Below are 12979 nucleotides of genomic sequence, written 5' to 3' on the forward strand. Positions count from 1 at the left end.
TTGGAGCTGGGTGGCTTCATCATAAAATGTATCTCACCGTGATTATTTTTTTTTTTCACTACCTCCTAGGCCATACCCTAAATTCCTTGAAACACAGCACAATTGGCTAAACTGGCTTTATGTTCCCAAGATCTGACAAATGTTGGATAGTTAACACTTAATAAACGTTCACAGAATTAAAGTAAGTAGCTCTATAGTGGGCATTCAATTGATGCAAAATATATAAAAATGCTATTGTCATTCTTGGTTCTGATATTAATATTCAACTTTTCCTCTATTGTTTGGAAATAATAAAAAACACCCTCTCTAATATTGGTATTATACTGAGAATTATAATGAGATATGGTTTGTTAAGGGAAAGTGTTTTTCTGTAATAAACTGATTACAGTAAAATTTCATATAAAAAAATCCTGGTATATCCTGAAAATCATAATCTCATTTCTCCTTAAAGTCTTTTATCCTATATCCATAGAACATATATCCATATTTGAGATATTAGTGCTAGTTAAGTTCCAAACCACATGCAAGTTTCACCCAAGTGACTAGTGCATCTCTTTATACAGTAGTCATACAATCCACTAAGTGTGTTTATCCACAGTGGAATTGTATTTGGTATGGATGATATGAAATGCTCTTTGTAGTCCCCTTCTGTTCATAGCTGCACAATAGCAAGAATTAATAAAAGAGGAAACTTTCTCAGTCTGCCAGCCTTTGCTTTATTTGATTTCTAAAATTGAAAAAAAAAAATTAAATGATCTCAGTCTTCAAGTACAAGGAGTATTTGGAGCTCCCAAGAAGTAGCTTGCCTGGCAGTCTTTCATCCTCTTCCTGAATCTCCGAAAGTATGCAAGGTATTGTGAAAGCACCACCACCCACCCTCCTATTTTCTTGGTCCTTTCTTTCTATTTCCCTCAAAAGTATATAGAAGAGATATCAGGGATTAAAGGAGCTAATGATCAGGATTGGTAACCAAGGTGGGAAGCTTTGCCTACAATCCTAAGACATGTTAATTTCCCCCAGAGGAACATTAACAGTGCAAGACACGGTGAGAGTCACAGATCCATGGATGGACGATCCTTTTGAGGACAATAGAGAGAGAATTTGTGTAAGTTTTCTGAGTGAGAAAACTTCCAGATGGCAGGCCCAAAAGTCAGTCGTTCCTGCTCAAAACACAGAGCTTCCTCAAGAGGAAGATAACATTTTCTTTCATCAAAAGTGAGAGAAGTTTTCAACAGAGTTATTCTGAAATTGGAAAACAAAATACGTATAGGGAATTTTTTTTAACATAACATAGTTAGTAGAAATGCCCAATGTTTTGCAATTGAGGCAAAAAAAAAAAACACCCTCTTATACCAAAATACAAAATATAATATGTATAATGCATATGAGGACCTCTCCAATCAGGAACAACATCACAGAATTCTAAGGGAGGTCAACACAGCCCAGTGTATGAAAAAAACTAGAAGAGATTAAAGAGGACACAGAAGTGACCCAATTTACTCTCCAGTCCTTATATTGGAGTTGGTACTCATCCTTAGTAAGGAAAATTGCCAATCAGTGTTCATACATGAATATAGTATGTAGGTGATTATGTATCCATTTAAGTTATTCAGTGACTGCATTTGTTTAACCATTTTGAAATTGAGTTGTTTTTAATCCACTTATTTGATTGAAAAGTTAAGATTAAAACAAAAACCTGAAATGTACATCAATAATAGATCATCCCTATAATTCCATGCAATTGAATACTAATCAACAATAAAGAATAAACTATAGTTACATAGAACATGGAGAAGGCTGAGTAAAAGAAATCAAACACAAGTATATTTAGTATACTATTTTATTTATATTAAGTTCTGAACAAAGAAAAACTACTATATGGTGATACAATTATAGAGATAAGAAAAGATGATTTTTATGGGGGGTGCGTAATTGAAGGAGGCCATGGAGGTGGGGGGTGGGAGGCTCTGAATAACAGTAATATTGTTCTTTGTCTAGATGCTTGTTACGAGGATTTAATCACTGGGAAATTTCATGAGCTATGGAATATGACTGTTCACTCTTTTGTTACTTATATCATCCCTCATTTGAAAGACTTCAAAACAAAACAAAAAAGACTATACTAGTCATGGATGTAATAAATATATAGAAGAAATATGTGGCGGGACAATTTTATTGTCAACAACAACTTTAACATTTGACATCCTAACCAGCATACTCTACACTTTAATGAACAATTTGCCATCTTCCAGTATCCTAATACTTCACATTTGATGCTTTGGTTCATTTTGTTCTCCCAGCTTGGATCACTTACCTTCACCCTTCCCTGAAGTCACCCATTGCAGTCCACAAAGCTCATTGTCGTATCCCTATGAACTTAGCAGCTTCTGATCTGATAGCCTTTGAGCACCTCTAGAGGAATTTTTTTTTTCTGCCTATTACAGTTTGTTTACTTGTCCTAACCTTCCTTTTAAACTTTAAGCTTCCTTGAGTCAGGGGCTGTGCTTTAGCCATCTTTGTGTTTCCACCCTGAAGTACTTGGCATAGTGCCTGACTTATAATAGGTATCATATTCTGTAAATATTTGTAGAATTGGATGATAGTTACAGCCATTTTTAACTCTAATATCTTTATATTCCATATGATCTTCTAGGTCATCTTAGCAATTCCTCAGAAGGCAATGATATTTTCATCTACGTTCAAGGATAAGATTACTTTTGGCACTTCATCACAGTATAACTGATAAGAGCAAACTTTGTTTAATATTTCAATCTGCAAGATCTATCTAAAAGAAGGAGAAAAGGTTCCCTTCTCATGGGAGTGGATGTTCCAGAGAGACTAAATTGACCTTTTATGCTTCTCTCTCTCATTTTTTTGTTCTTTATCTCTTTTCCACAATTGCAATTTTTCTTTCTTGGACCTGGAAAGCAAAGGATTTGGAGCAAGTTATAAGATTAAAAGGTGAAATCAAGGATGTGTTGTTTACACTATTACACAAAATTGAAGAAGTTGTGATATATTTTCAAATAAGAAGGAGTTCTGTTTGCACTGGTCAAAACTATTCACTTTAGATCTGCACAGATAGAGATCTCTTTGGTTGAGGGGATTACCATAATTTTCATTTGTTTACTTCAGAAGGGTTCATCCCCTCTACGTTTGGCCTTTGTACCTCTGTTGTCACTTGAGTCATGCAGACAGTTTTTTACATAACCTTCCCACCTGCCTCTTGTTTGGCACATTATGCTGCTTGACTGAACAGCGAACCAGCTGTAAACAGGTCCTGAGGAGAAGCTTCCAGATTGCGGCAGTTTAAATTCTGATTGCTTCCCCTCCTGGCTATGAGGGTGTTTTCCCCCAACATTGAAAAATACCATTATTTTGTTGAGACAAACTTTGCTTACTGCTCATGGTCCTGTTGCCTAGGGTTTCAAGAAATTAGTCCTCTTTAAATAATCCGAGAAAAAGAAATGATCATCCAACAGAAAGCACAGTTGCCACTCTTTCCCTCTCATAGCTTGAAGCTGCACTAATTAGAATGCTTTTCTGTGGTTATAGATCTTCATCTGCCATGTTGGCTGGAGACAAAAGAAAAAAAGATGCCTTTTTCCCATTTTACTCACACAGATTTCTATAGACTTGCTCTTGCTTTTCAAATATGCATAATGAAGAACTGCATGAAAAGTAATATTTATTTAAGATTGAGCTTTAGTGGTTGTAAAAAAACAATACCCTGATCATCTTGCAAAAAAGGTTTTAAATGAAACATAACAAATATAACTAGAGAAAAAAAAGGGTCAGGGAAACAAGACTGCATTATATAGCAGGAGATAAATATTTTTCATTAAACATTAAAAACAACATCTGTTACTCTCTTTAACAATGTGAAGATTTTGCTTTATTAAGTTTTGGCTGGTTAATGACTTTAAAAGTAATTTTCAATTTAAACATGCCTCTGTCTAGTGGGTAATTCATGACAAAGTCTTCAGCATTAACTCTCGATTTTATTAATGGCTTCTCTCTCTCTCTCAAAAGTGATAAAGTGGTACATCATTTCCTTGAATTGTGATAATAAGAAATAAATGGATATTCTAGAAATATTTAGTCTATGACTTTTCTCAGTGTTTCCCTTTCCTATACTTTCCCCTTTTTCTCTAAGAAAAGAATATTTGGAGACTAAAGAACAATTTATTGATAAAAATAAGAATCTTTTCTTTTCTCCTGTATATTATTCTCCAAATTGCCAGCTGATGATGATCATTACATTTCTAGTAATAATGACTTTATTCACAGAGCCAGGCTCATCCTAAGTGGTTTAGTGAATGCATATCAAGGTAGAAAGTTTCAGCCCCAAAATGAGTGGAGTTGAAAATTTGCTTTGTTGCAACATACCCATAGCATGGGTGAGACGAGAATTCAGAGGCTGCTAGAGCCATAGTGCTTGCCTATACTGACTCAGCCTTTACACTGACTTTCAAATTCAGCTTCTTAATACCTTTGTTGTCTCGATGTAACTTTTTGAACATACGTAATACAATTATAATTATTGTTTTAAAGCCTTGTCTATTAATTCTATCACCTGTGTCTATTCCGGGTTGTTTTCAATTGATTTCTTATTTTTGTCAATATATTTTCCTGCTTCAATATATTTTTCTGTTTATTTATAAGCCTGGTTATTTTTGTTTGGATGCTAAGCATTGTAAATTTTACTTTGTTGTGCTTAGATATTTTTGTATTTTTATAAGTATTTTTTTTCTGGGACACAGTTAAATTACTTGTGAAATGCCTGATCCTTTTTGACCTTGCTTTTAAGATTTTTTTAGACAGAACTAGAGCAATATTCAGTCTAGAACCAGAGAGAAGGCAGAAATCAAAAGTTCAATTTTGGATATGTTACATTTAAAGTGCTTATTAGAGATACAAATGGAGATATAGAATAGGAAGTGGCTACATTAGTCTAATTTGAGGGAAGAGATTAGTGATGGGAATAAAAATTATTTACCTTAATAATGTAACCAAGCAATTTATCACTTACCCAACTGTGTACCATTTAACTGAAGGAGTCTAATCAATAGACCTACAGAAAGAGGACAGTGCCTTTTTTATTTCTTTATTTTATATGGTTCAGTAATTTTCAAAGTGTAGTCTCTGGATCAGCAGTGTTAGTGTTACTTGGGAATTTGTTAATAATGCAATTTTGTGACTCCACTTCAGGACTACTGAATCAGAAATTTCAGAGATGGGGTCATCCGCCTATTTTAACAAGCCCTCTGGGTAAATACGATTAGCTCAAGTTTAAGAACCACCCATCTAGTCAATAAATCCTGGAGAATAATGCTTCATGGATCACTGTTCTGTCATCTTAGCTGCCAAGTCTCAAAGAATGAGCAGAAATGTTTGGATGAGGAATAGAGAAAAGATATTTCATGTGAGGGAAGCAACATGTGAAAATTTATTGGGTCTAAATGACATTCAGGTGAGTCCTTCACTATTTAATGCATTTAGGGTAACTTATATGATCTTTACTACTTGAATGAGCCGCTCTGAGCATCATTGAGTACTAGTTTCTAATCAGAAAATTCAGTAAAAATCCTTTCCCTCCTACAAATTTTATCTGAGCTACATAATAAAACCCAAAATACAATGTTTCAAAACCCCAAATTTTATAAATGCTTTATAATACTGAAATGTATAAATTAAAATAATAATTACTTAATTCCTAATTCTGTATTTTTCATTTTGAGACAAAGGACCAATCAGAAATTCAATTTTCCAGATACTTTTACTGCTATAACATTTTCTATAACAAGAATTTAGGACAGTGCCTGACACGTGGTAAGTGTTCAATAAATGTTAGTAAATATAATTTGTATTATTTCCAAAGCACTTTCTATTCCCTTGGTGCCTTTTGAAGAATGTCACAGGGGCATTGTGATTCATAGCTAGTGTTCTAAGTAATCTCTTCCTTTTAGGTGTATGCATTTGCATACCATAAAAGTAGAGCATGATTAATTACATTGTTTATAGCCCCAATAAAGTGCTATTTTGGAATAAATATAGCCTGCCTGTAACGGTATTATTAAACACCGTACTTTCTTCCTTCTAAAAAGTAAAAGACAGATATTGCCTGTCCGACTTCCCCTTAGACGGGCTGGATCAGACACTCATAAGGAGGGCATACTGCTGAGACAAGGTCTGGGAGGCCAGAAGTGTTAAATTGGCTGTCAGATATAGGGATATAAGTTCAGGACTGGAAACGGAATATGAAGCCAGAGGTCTGAAAGCAAATAAAGACAAGGAGATGAAGAGTTAAGCAGGGCCCAGCTGAGCCAGCCCAAGATTAGGTGAACTGGCCTGGATCTCTCCTCCTGCCTTCCCAGAAGTCCATGTTGGTGATTGCTTTTCACTAAATAATTTGCTTAGGATCTTGTACACACTCTTTTTCACTTCTTAAACAGACTCTTGTTTAGTTCAGGTTTCAAACAATTCCCAAAGAAGAATTCCATATTGCATCGTAGATATGCAATCCTGAAACGGACTAAAGTTTTCTTACTTTCCTATTTCTGTCAAAGCATCATTATTCCACGCACTTTTGGGCTGAAGATTTCAGAATCATACTTGTCAATTATCTTTCCATTAGCCACACCTCCTTTTCCCACTGCATTTAAAAAATGGGGGTGAAATACATTACACTTAAGAGTATATTATATAATACATTGAAGAGTGTATGAAACTGATGGATGCATAGTTACATTATTCAGGCACCAGACTTCAACTCCCCCGTGGCCAAGGCAATTGAGTGGTGATCACCTAGGATTAAAATTTTTCATGCCAAACAATATTTTCCATAAAGTATGATACAGAAATCTGGGGTTTCAAATTGTTTATCTTCCAAATACTTTAGCAAATTCAAAGCTCTGTTGTGGAGAAACTCATGGCCTGATTGCAAATATCCATGGGGGCTGTCTCTATGAAGAAGGGCAACTGCCATCTGTCTGGGCAAGAATGAAAGTCAGCCTCTCAGCTTTGACAACACAATGCCCAATGGAATTTCTTGTTCAACTTATTTCTAAAACATATGAATACCTTTTTAATCAACAATACACAACTCAGGCATTAATTTCAGAATAGAACTATGAATTAGCTGTGACCTAGCATTTCCCAAAGGCTGCTTGGAGTATCTAACATTTAAGAAAAATAACCTAATAGGTAAGTGAATCTTTTATTTCTCTGGGTTCAATAAACTCTATTCTGACATTTAGATAACTAGAAATAATGTAGCAGTGTAATATTGTTTCAACTGTCCTCAGGAATCTCTTTGTTCATGAGAACATCAATTACCCACTGAATGACCCAAGATGTAGGAGATACCATGCTGGGTGCTTTGGAATATCAGAAGAAAAAGAGGAAAAAATTATTTTTAAGATTGAATGTTCTGACTGCAACTTTTAGAGTTAATAGCAAAAATTTTCACATGTAGAATATTAATGCTTTGTTTTAGCATTGCTGTTAATATTAATGCATATTTTAAAGTCACTTTTGAGAAAAAGCACAATGTCCCTTATTTTTATTTTATTCCACATACTCATTTATTCAATAAATATTTTGATTGACTCCCACCAATAGAAATATGGTGGGAAAACACAGTCCCTACTTCAAGGAAAAATGCACTAAAGAAGTCTTGGAAAGATTGCAATTAAAGACATAGCCATATTAAAACTTTAAGATCATTTAAAAAATTGTGAAAGAATCAGGTTCAGTTAATGAAGCCTGAGGGAAAGAATAATTAATAATACCTGAAAACTTAGCCTGTTGGAAGCTATTCTTTTTAAGTCTATAACTTGTCTTTTATCTTCCTGCTGTTAATATTTCCTATATAAAGTTTGAAAAGTTCATATTATTCCTTCTTATCAGTAATGAGAAGTTTGTTTATCAAAATAAAACTGTTTATTTAACAAAAGTCAAATTATGAGAAATTCTTTACCCTATTTTTGGCTTAGTTGCATAAAATGCAGAACTCATTCCGCATAATTATCTCATCAAGTCACATCTGTCCACTCCTTTTCTATTTTTTGTTAGTGATTTTATTGTTCATTTTTATATTAACTTTTGCATTGTATGTGGTCAAGGACAGTTTTTGAAGGAAGCATAGGATAAGCTGGGGTTAGAAATGTGATCCAGTCATAGCAAGGATGCTTTATAGGAAACCTGATGGGAGGGTTTCTGAAAAAGCTTTTTGTTTTTTATAAAAAGTGCCCAGAATTGTTGGGAACTGGCCTTCTCCCACATTTCTTGATTAAGGAACTGTGTCAAAGATATGGCAGATATTTTGTGACCACCAGGCATCATACAAGAGACTGGAAGCCAACAGCCTCAGAATGTTGGAGGAAAGTTAAAAATCCCAGGTGTCAGGAGAGATGTCAAAGAAAACAAACTTTCAATTATATAAAATGAGTTAAGTTCTGGGGATCTAATGTAGAGCGTGGTGTCTATGGTTAATAATAATGTGCTGTATACCTGAAATTGACCAAGATAGTAGATTTTAAACATTTTCACCACAAATACACACACAAAGAGGGTAATTGAGATAATAGAGGTTAAATAGCTTGATTATGGATATAATTTCTCAGTGTGTATGTATATCAAAACAGCATTGTATGCCTTGAACATATACAATTCTTATTTGTCAATTACACATCAATACAGCAAAAAAAAAAAAAATCCTGGGTATGATAGCATTGTTGAGAAACTGAACCAGCACTAGCAATATCGACCTATGGCCTTCTTAGTATATGAAAAAAATAACCTGCTATATATTTAGATTACTTTAGGAGCCAAGGGAAAATTTCCCCTTTACTCTCTTAAGGTTCACTGAAAAATCAACTCACAAAAGGCAGATTAATTGAAGAAAAAGCATACAAAATTTATTAATGTGTACACAAGGAGCATCACAGGGGGACTACTCAACCCCTCAATGGAGTGCAGAAGCTTCTATGTCATCTTGAGGTTATAGAAAGAATGGGGCCTTGGAGCATAACCCAAGCCAGGTTATGCTGGTAAATCAGGTTATAGTGGCAAGACATGTTATGGGAGGGAGAGAAGAAGCTTGGCTAGCAAAGGTGGTCTTGTTAAGTAGATAAAACCACACATGTGGCAGCCTTCAGAGAGAACAGATGGCAAATGTTTCTTTCAGATCTTTAAGGTGTCAGATTCTCAGTTAATCTTTCCTAGATCTGGACAAGAGAAGGCTTGGCTGCATCAATGTAAATTTTCTATAGAGGCAAACTTCTCCCCTCAAAGACAGATTTGCAGAGGTACATTTTTTTTTTTTTTTTTGAGACAGAGTCTCACTCTGTTGACCAGGCTAGAGTGCCATGGTATCAGCTTAGCTCACAGCAACCTCAAACTCCTGAGCTCAAGCAATCCTTCTGGTTCAGCCTCCCAAGTAGCTGGGACTGTCTGCTGCCTCCCCGCCCTGACCGCGCCAGATCCCGTCTGCCAAGTAGCTGGGACTACAGACATGCACCACCATGTCCGGCTAATTTTTTCTATATATTTTTAGTTGTCCAGCTAATTTCTTTCTATTTTTAGTAGAGACAGGGTGTTGCTCTTTCTCAGGCTGGTCTCGAACTCCTGAGCTCAAACAATCCTCCAGCCTCAGCCTCCCAGAGTTCTAGGATTACAGGCGTGAGCCACCATGCTTGGCCCCTGCAGAGGTACTTCTGTTTGTTGGCTCTATGACAGTTATCTCAAAATATGTCAAAGAAATCTATTTTTGGGAAAAATATCTTTCCTTCACAACTATTGGTTGGGATTTCTGTTTATGGCAACTAAATATATTCTTAACTCATACACTGCCATAAATTTTTATTAGTGATACTCAATAAACAATTTTTCAAGTTATTCCTTAATGAAGATTTCATGTATATCACTTATCACCCTCCCACTTGAATGGTCTAATTTCAGTTTTCACTAATTTTTGCCTGAGCCAGTCAGTAGACCTTTAATAACTGTTTGCTAAATGAAAATGAATGAGATTTTTATAATATCCACTTATGTTTTCTTGCTACATCAATTTCTTTCTCCTTCCAATAATCTTTAGGTCAATTTATTTTTCTGGAGCATAATTTTGATCATGCCTATTTTCTATTCATAAATGTTAAATGGCTTCCCAGTGTCTGCAGAATTCCAGATTCCTTACTCTTATTTGAAGTCACTCAAAATCTATTCTTAATATATTTTTCAACCTAATTTCACAGTATGGATTATAATCCAAACAATATTGCTGTCACTTTTTCTTACGTATCTAATTTGGGGGAGGAGATGCTATTTCTCCTGCTGGAATGACTGACCACTCCCCATTTCTGCCTATCAATCACTTGCTTTTCTTTTCAGTTCCATCTCAAAATTTATCTCCTTCAGAAAACCTTTCTTCATACCCCAATTCCACCCATTTCCACCAAGGTGGAACCAATCTTCTGTAATTTTGAGCTATGAAACAGTCATTTATTTGTACTTTTCTATTTCTATTGCTTACATATGCTGATGAATATTATAGGTTTCTATGTATGTCTTTTCTACTCTAGTATAATATCTTTGGGGTGATATCCGTGCTTTTATGAATTTTGTAGTGTAATATACATAAAGAAATTATAATATACACAGAAAACTCTAAAACGTCACAAGTATAGTGCCTGATGAATATTTAGAACCATGAACACTGTTATAGAACTACCACTTAGATGAGGGTATAGAACATAACCAGCTTATGTCCCTTCCCAGTGACCACCCTGCCAAAGGTGACCACTCCTCTGGTTTCCACCGTCATTTTTAGTATTGTCTGGTTTTGAACTACATATACATAGTAGCATTCTTTTGTGTCTGGCTCCTTTCACTCAGCATGTCTATGAGCTATATTCATGTTGTTCATATATCAGTAATTTGTTCCCCTTCACGAGAATAGTATTCCTCCTTCTGTGTGGATGTACTATAATTTTTATCCATACATATAATTTATCCAAACACAATTTTTATCTAAATATTATTTTTATTTTTTCTTTTAATTATTATGATTACATCTTAGTTGTACATATTTAAGGGGCCCATGTGATATTTTGATATAAGCATACAATGTGTAATAATAGAATCAGAGTAATTGATACATCTATCGCTTCAAATATTTATCATTTCCTTGTGTTAGAAACATTCCAAGTCCACTCTTTTATATTTTTCTGAAATAAACAATAAATTATTGTTAACCACAGTTACCCTATTGTGCCACCAAACACTAGATCTTATTTCATCTAAGTCTACTTTTATACCCTAAATAACCATCCCCTATTTATCCCCACCCCTCACTCCCATTTTTGTTCTCTGGCAACCATCGTTTTACTCTCTATCTCCATGAGTTTAATTTTTTTTAGCTGCCATATCTGAGTGAGAATATGGGATATTTGTCTTTCTGTGCCTGGTTTATTTCATTAACGCAATGTCCTCCAGTTTCATCCATGTTATTGCGAATGACAGGGCTTCATTCTTTTCATGGCTGAATAATATTCCATTGTGTATATGCACCACTTTTTCTTTATTCATTCATCCATTAATGAACACATAGGTTGATTCCATATCTTGCCTATTGTGAATAGTGCTGCAGTAAACACGAGAGTGCAGATAGCTCTTCAACATACTGCTTTCTTTTCTTTTGAATATATACCCAGCAGAGGGATTGCTGGATCATATGGTAGTTCTATTTTTAGTTTTTTTGAGAAACCTCTACACTATTCTTTACAGTGGCTGTACTGATTTACGTTTCCACCAATAGTGTACAAGAGTTCCTCTGTCTCCTCAGCCTTGACAAGATTGGTCATTGCCTATCTTTTTGATACAAGCAATCTTAACTGGAGTGAGATGATATTTCATTGTAGTTTCGATTTGCCTTTCTTTGATGATTAGTGGTGTTGAACATTTCTTCATACATTTTTGGCCATTTCTTCTGAGAAATGTCTATTTAGATATTTTGCCCGTTTTTAATCAGATTATTTGTTTTTTCCTAATGAGTTGAGATCCTTATATATCCTTATATATCCCTAATCCCTTGCCAGATGGGTAGTTTGAAAATATTTTCTCCAATTCCATGGGTTGTCTCTTCACTTTGTTCTTTGTTTTCTTTGCTGTGCAGAAACTTTTTAGCTTGATGTGGTCCCATTTGTCCATTTTTGCTTTGGTTGCCTAACCTTTTAGCTATTATCAAGAAATCTTTGCCTAGACCAATGTCCTGTAGTGTTTCCCCAATGCTTTCTTCTAGTAGTTTCATAGTTTCAGGTCTTAGATTTAAGTCTTCAATCCATTTTGATTAGATTTTTGAGAGAGGGGAGTTTATTTTCATTCTTTTGCATATGGATATATTTGTATCCAAATATAATTTTTTATGCTTATTGATAAACATTTAGTTTGCTTCCAGATTTTTTGCTACTATGAATAATGGTGCTATGAACTTTTTTGTACATTTGCATTTTGGGGGCATATTAAGTATATTTATGCTGCATATATACCTCAGTGTGGAATTTATGCATTTATGTCCAGACACTCAGATTTACAAAGTGAAAAAAAACTATTTCTTCTCCACCCGCATGACAGGTGACTCTATATATTGTTTGTTTTTTTTTTAACAATTTTTATTCTGTTTTTTTTCTTTCTTTATTTTCCCTATCTTTGTGCCAAATATCACAGTCTCAAAGACTATAACTTTATAATAAATCTGAATATGTGATAGGGTAAATCTTCCATTTTTTTTTCCTTCTAGATTTTCTCTGCCATTCTTGTCAATTAATTTACAGGACTGTAATTATTAGAGTACATTGAATTATTACTGATTAATTTACGAATATTTGGCATCTTTAAAATTCTGAGTTTTCTGATCTATGAAACAAAGATTATGAACACATTAATAATTATTTCATTTTAATTTTTTTAGCCATAAAGT

The 12979-nt window shown here is 34.5% G+C and overlaps 1 long non-coding RNA gene across 1 annotated transcript in view; it reads left to right on the forward strand.

Moving 5' to 3' along the window:
- The window catches only part of LOC105812086, a 4765-nt gene extending 3543 nt beyond the window's left edge, over positions 1–1222 (forward strand). The window contains exon 3 of the long non-coding RNA XR_001137591.1: positions 1021–1222. This is a non-coding gene — a long non-coding RNA (uncharacterized LOC105812086). The remainder of the gene's footprint in view (positions 1–1020) is intronic.
- The last annotated feature ends 11757 nt before the right edge of the window (positions 1223–12979 follow it).

The sequence above is a fragment of the Propithecus coquereli genome, unplaced genomic scaffold (assembly GCF_000956105.1).
Source record: "Propithecus coquereli isolate 6110/MARCELLA unplaced genomic scaffold, Pcoq_1.0 Scaffold106, whole genome shotgun sequence".
Classification (NCBI taxonomy): domain Eukaryota; kingdom Metazoa; phylum Chordata; class Mammalia; order Primates; family Indriidae; genus Propithecus; species Propithecus coquereli.